The sequence below is a fragment of the Mixophyes fleayi genome, chromosome 2 (genome assembly GCF_038048845.1).
Source record: "Mixophyes fleayi isolate aMixFle1 chromosome 2, aMixFle1.hap1, whole genome shotgun sequence".
In the NCBI taxonomy this organism is placed as follows: domain Eukaryota; kingdom Metazoa; phylum Chordata; class Amphibia; order Anura; family Limnodynastidae; genus Mixophyes; species Mixophyes fleayi.
Genome location: NC_134403.1, coordinates 322,723,107 through 322,730,045, shown reverse-complemented (window position 1 = coordinate 322,730,045; position 6,939 = coordinate 322,723,107).

Here is a 6,939-nt window from a genome sequence, read left to right as displayed (position 1 = left end):
ACTAGCCTTTCTTCTCTGACCACAGTATTCTGGAGTGAAGTACTGTAGCTGGTACCAGCGGAGCGCAGCTAGCGTGGCGGTATGTATGTATCTTTGGTATCGGCTGTACTGTATTATAATTATGTATTGAATTGCTAAAACTTTTACATCTGCTAAATAAATTGTTTGTGCTTTGGAAACACAAGAAATCACTTAGACAATGCTTATTGGAAAACGATAAAATTACTTTAATACCTCCTACAAATCATCTCCTTTCAAAATCTCTCTGTAGGGTAGAGGATGGCTGCCAGTTACTAACACAGCCTCACATCATCACCATGTCATGTGAAGGAAAAGGGAGGATGTAACAGTGTATGCTGAGCTCAGAGGGGCGCCCCAAAGCCTTAACCCTATAGAATGCCAGATAATTATTAATTTTTTCATGCGTTTGCAGCTTTAAAATTTTATTTAACCTTACCTACTCAATATTTCAATTAGAAGTGCAATGAATATTCAATCTGATTTCTTGGTACCATAGTTATTCACATTAAGGATGGTTCAATTTATGCAGACCTGTACAAGCTTACAGATAAAAATAACTATGGTTTTCCGTTAGTCAGCTTCCACATATTAAGAAGATATTTTCTAGTTTAAAATTTTAGAGGGTAACCCGTTTTGATTCGGTTGGGTACGGTATCCCGATGCTTGGGATACCGACACCAACTATACCTACAAGAATAACACGAACAGTGAAATCACGGCATAACTGAAATGTACACTTACCTTGACATCGACTGAGGACTTTACCGAAAGAACTGCAATGCAACTGGTACACAATCTGATGATGCTGAATGCCGGCGCTCTATTTTGACGTCACCGGCGACAGCGATATTTGACGCAGCGTAACCCTAACCCTCGCTTTAACATACCTCTTTAAATGTACGTCGCTGTCTTCAGTGACGTCACAATTAAGTGTCGGCATCCAGCATCTTCGGATTTTTCAACAGTCGCATTGACAGAATGTCCTCCGTTGTTGTCGTGGTAAGTGTACATTTTAATTATGCGGTGATTTCACTGTTCATGTTTTTTTTGTAGGTATAGTCGGTCAGTATCCCAAGCATCGAGATACCGATTACCACCGTTTGATTCATTAGATCTGCATATGTCTGACATAGAGGTCAATTTATTTCAGCATGGATACTGTGCAAGAAAAGTGTTTTTCGATGGGGACTGTTAGAATTTCTGGTATTTATAATCGAATTCCCTTTGCCAAGAACTAAGGCGGGTTTACATTAACATTTGGGGTGTTCAAAATTCCAAAAAAATAAAAACAATTCCCTAGTATTCCTGAATCCCTTTTTTTTTTATGACCTAGGAATTTACTTTATGGGAAATATAATTGAAAGAGAAATGCAGTTTTGGTCCATTGTTATCAAACTTTGGAGTGAAAGGGCTATAAGCTATATTCAAGTTTATCATCTTGGTCACTTCCTTGTTTCTAGATGCAGGAAGGAATTGTTTCAACAGTACTAATATTTCCTACAATCAAAATGCAAATGTATAGATATTTCATTACTTGGTATTTCACTGTTGCAGTAGTCACGTTTACCTAATTGTGCTTTTTCTTAGTTTGCGATTGAATCAGGGTGTGCTGATTTAGTTTTGTTGTTACTTTATTACCCTATAACTTCAGGCATTTACAGCAATAATACCAGTTGCATTGCAGAGTTTTGCTCTGCAGCATCATACAGTGAGGAAAACAGAGTGTACATAAAACAGGGACATACAAGGTAGAGGTGAAAACAAAGGGAGGTCAGCTCCAAAGTGAGCAGAGCTGAGCGAGTGTGGCTTAGAGTGCAGATTGGGACAGCAGTAAGGGTGTATTATTTTGACAATTAGGGTAAATTCTAATATAGAGCTGTATTTCAAAGTGTTTAAAGATTTGAAGGCTGATGGTGTCTCTGATCAGGCATAAGACTAAACATTCTACAACTGGGTAGCAGTACAGGAGAAATCATGGAAGTGAGACTGACAGATTGTGGTCAAAGGAGGCAAGGTGCAGGTCAGAAGTGGATCCAAGGATGTAAGGGAGAGTATATTGAGATGTGGTTTGACATCTATGAAGGAGTGGCGTTTTTGAGGCATTGTTCTTTGAATTGGTAACATGTATGTCAAAGGAGTTCTGTAATAGGGTAATCAAGATCTTGTGTTACCATTTATGATCAAAAGAAACTTCTGTTTTATTACCAATCTGATTCTTGCTTGGGGGGGAAGCATTATTTGCCCAAATTGTGACATGATAATGGAATATAACACTAGGAATATTGCACCGATACTTGCTTCAGTTTATTTTAGTAAATAACACTTTTTATACTCCAGGCATGAGAACCCTGCAGCTGTACAAGTTGTGGATGTAAGTTTGTACGCCAACCCCCTAAATAAAGTAGAGTGCGCTATCCAGGTTGTATGGTTACCTGCTTTTAAATGTCAGAATAGCATTCACAATGTTGCTCACCAGATAGTACCTTATTTCTAGTCGATCCCACCATGGCTGTGTAAAAGAATTGTAGAACAGCAGCATCTCTAGTTTCTTTTCTTCTGTGTTTAAGAACATTCAGGATGGGTTTAGAGAGAATAGATCCCTTATCTGTCTATACAATAACGCATTGTTTGAAAGATCATTGTGACATCCCATCTTTAGAAACATAAGACCATAGCACTGACACCCATCACTATAAAATGCACATCTGCACATAGGGTTTTAAAATGAAAAGGGTTGTTTTTTTTGTAATCTACTACAATACTGCTTCAAATACAACCCATTCCAGTACAATTCTTTGATGTGTATAACAATATACATAACTGCTCCTCACAGTTTTATTAAAAACTTGCAGCTTTAAAATTTTGTTTGCTCCTGGTCTTTGGTACACCTCAGGTACAGCTACAGCAACACGGATAGAAGCAGGCTTCAATGCTTTCCCGTATAATACAAAAAGGAGGAACATAACAAAAAATATAATTAGAACATTTACTTCTAATTAAATTACAAAGCTTAGATTTAATTTCTTTCAAGATGTTCTGCTTGCATAAGGTTCTTCTGTAAATACTAATTTACTGCTTTAATGCTACTCCACAAGAATTATGCAATAGTTCCCTAACTGTGGGAGCAGATGTAAGTACTACAAAAATCACCTTCAGTGTCAACCATCTTAATGAAATTTTTTGCAGCGGTTCAAACAGTCAGACAACAGAGTGTTGAGAGCTAAATTAAAGTCACATGAAGTTAAAAAGATCTGATGGAGGGACGAATCCTCTTCAGTGCTTGGAAGAAGTAAATGATAAAATCTTCTGAGGTTAACATGGTATCTAAAAACAGCCTATAAGCAAACATCAAACATCATACCTTGAGTGTAGATAAAGCAAGACCTTTGCCAAAACTATCCTGGAGGAAGTCATGGTTCTGTAGAATGGTGGTTGCTGGATTGAATTTAGAGTTACACCATGGAAAACTTTTCTTCCAAATCATGTAATAGATTTAAGAATTATTCTTGCCATTTTCCAGAGCAGCTTCTGCTCAATTTCACTGCCATAAAATGTAACCCTTCTGTATTCGGCTGAAGTACTGGGCCTTGGTGCAACAGATGTGGCTAAAGAGGCAGAGGCCAAGGCTGTTCCTTGAGCATCTTCCAGGTTAAAAATGAAAGAATTTCTATCACTGCTGCCCTTTTATTTCAGACCTTTTTTTTAGTAAGCCAATGGTGAATGTAAATAGGGAGGAAGACATACCCCAGGTGAAATGTCCATGGAACAGTCAGAGTATCCATTACTTCGGACTCTGAAGAGCACTGGCAAGAGCAGAGCCTGGGGACTTTTGCATTTCTGCTTGTCATGATGTCCACTTGAAGACTTTTTATTAACAGCTGGAACACGCCTGATGAATGGACCATTCTCCTGGGTGAATCTGTTCTCAGTCCAGGTAATCTGCCTCTTCCTGCTACAGGTAATGCGAAGTGTGACTTCAGGTTTTTCTCTGTCCAGGACATGATGTTACTTCCACCATCTAAATCCGGTTTCTGTTACCTCCCTGATAATTTATGAAGGCTACCACTGTTCTGTTGTCTAAAAATATTCCAAATACTTTCCTTTTAGTTGCAGATGAAAGTGACGGACACTCATTTTATCTTTAACCCTTGACTTCACCACCACCTGATTGCAGACGTGTCGAGGTCTGGATCTTGATACAACTTTCGCAAAAAAAGACCCTATCCTCTGTATAGTGTCTATCTGGACCCCCATGAACCTTATTTGTTGTGATAGGAGGATAAGATTACCTGTGTTCACAACCCAGCCATATTGTTTCTGAAACTTAGACCCCCGTCTCCAACAAGAACAGTAGATTTGAATGACATACTATCAACAGGTACATCTACTTTTGGGACCATACTACACTTCTAAGCCTCCTCATCATTACATGGAAATACATTCTTAAGTTCAAGTAATGCTTGTACACCTGTCTATTCTTTATAAATTAGGTTCTTCAGCACTTGATGAATAGGGAAAACCACATTTTTATAATTGGGTTCAAAAATGGATTGGAGTTTCTGTGTAGTTTAAACCTGGGCGATTTTTTTTCTCTCCAAATTCACCACTGGAAAAATCATGCAAATCATCTAGGGAATCATTCTGATTGCACATGTGTCCTCCAAATCTATGCTTGGCTGGGACCTTGCGCTCTCACTTCTGTATGACGTACAAATCTTCTTTAATCACAAGCTTCTCATCCATGCTGTCAGTTCCTTATACTGCTTAGGGGCAGAGTTTTACCCATTTTATCACAACCTCTATAAGAGTACTGAAGATACCTCAAGTTACTACTAAATAAACAAACAATGCAGCACGCCTAATTTAGGGGCTTACTTAGTGTGGGTGCCCTTTGGCTGTTTGGTTGAGAATTCCAGCTCCATGGCCGGGTCCAGAGATGACTCACTCAGGATCAAGGTTAAACATTTCCCAAAGCCTGGGAAGATTTAGAGCCGTTACAAGCCCACATTTTAGATATGAAGCAGTACATGCTTATGTGCAGACTAGAATCCAAAAAGTAGCACCAAATTCAAAACCAGTTCTGCACCTTGAAGTAGCAGACTGATATCCTTGGCTTGCAAAAGGTAAGGCCCTTGGGACTGAAGCACTGATAAATAACTTATTTGTGGCTGGATCATGTGAAAATAATTTATTGTATAATTTGAAATGCACTTATCGTGTTACATTGGAATGTGTTTTGTATGGAAGGGCCATTGTTTGGAGATTTCCTCTGGCAACCTTACAAACCCAATTAGGCATATGTGGGGAGGGAGTCTGATAGCAGGTAATGCCAACTAGGTTTTTTTTGATGAAGTGTCAAATGCCTGCTCTAGCCAAAGGCCCAGCAGCGAGTTATTACTGTGTGACTTTTTGTCCAGTGTTCAAACCTTTCCATACATTGCAAACAGCATGTGATGCAGGAAAACACTGCAAGTTATAGGATATCACAGATAAGTGTAAATAGTGTTAGCTTTGAATTGCATGTAAATCCATGTTGGGATAAACAAATTGCATCCTGATTCTAAAAATAACTCAGACCTCAAGGGACTGGCTTATCCAGTGAGGCTGCACTCAAATGTGTATAAAAACAGCAGTTTTGTATCAAAAGTTGTTCTTCTGATTTCATCTGACCTTAGCACTAGTACCTCCAATCAGTGTGACTGCAAATAAACATCACTTGCTTCAAAGACTTGCTTGAATAGATCTTCCATGCTGAAAATACTGTGGCCTACAGATTAGACCCAAAATCCAATCCGTTCTCGGCTGTTTGAGGTTTTGACCCAGCTTTTCCGATACCACAGCTCTGCCTGCTATCCTGCAGCTCTGATCAGTGTGATAGGCCCGGGGGGATCCATCCACAGCAACCCTGATCCATAGTAAGAGGTCAAGAGTACCAGCCCAGGTACACCAGTAACAGGGTACACTCGCAGTGTCAGTTACCCAGAAGAAAACCCGTACTGGATGCCAGTAAGGAGTCCAGAGGTGGCAGCATTTTTAAGCCCCTCCTACTGAAGCAAGCGGGCGCATTTGGGATAACAAAATGGAACGGTGGCAAAGTAAGCCTAGCCCGTTCCCAGCAACGGACAGGGTGGCATAGGCAGTCCATCCTGTCACACCCCTACAGTACATAAAACAACGCCTACCTGCCCTTCCTATTCTATAGACATGAATAGACAGGGGGAAAAGGAAGCGCTAACCAATATACCATTGGTGATATTGTTTGTTTGTTTTTTAACTAGTCTCTAAAAACTGTAAAAGGGAACCTACCCAGTGTTATAGCAGATTGAAGAAAGTATTTTTTTTCTTTTAAATCTCTATATAAAAAAAAATAAAATGAAACAGGGCACTTGTAAGTACTCACTAACATTGTAGTCATGTTCTCTTGATGGTCATAGAATGCTTGGTATATGAAACACATTATTACAAGTTAACTTCTACATACAGGTTAAGATATTGACTTGCTGCTATTTTTTCCCTTGAGCCCACCAACTACGGATTGGCTCTCGTACAATAGAACAAGACACCCTCCAGGCCTCCAATGCAATGGATCAACTGAGTAAACAACTGATGGAGGGAAACAATGAAAATATTTCTCTTTAAAGAAAAGCACCAGTGCAATCAATAGGCGGGCTTCAGAAGAAATACAGAGAACAAGCAACAGAACTGAACTTTAATGGAAGGGCTACAATTATTTATTTTTGTTTTATGGCTTTAGTATTCTTTTAAAAAACTTTATGGGTGCAACATATTAAATTATTTTGCCAACAATTTTACAATTTGCAGATCTTTGTAATCAGACATAGGAACAATAGAGATTTGTACAACTCTCACTGAATGCAAAACTTAAACTTTGTTCATGTAGGTAATGAAGAAAAAAAC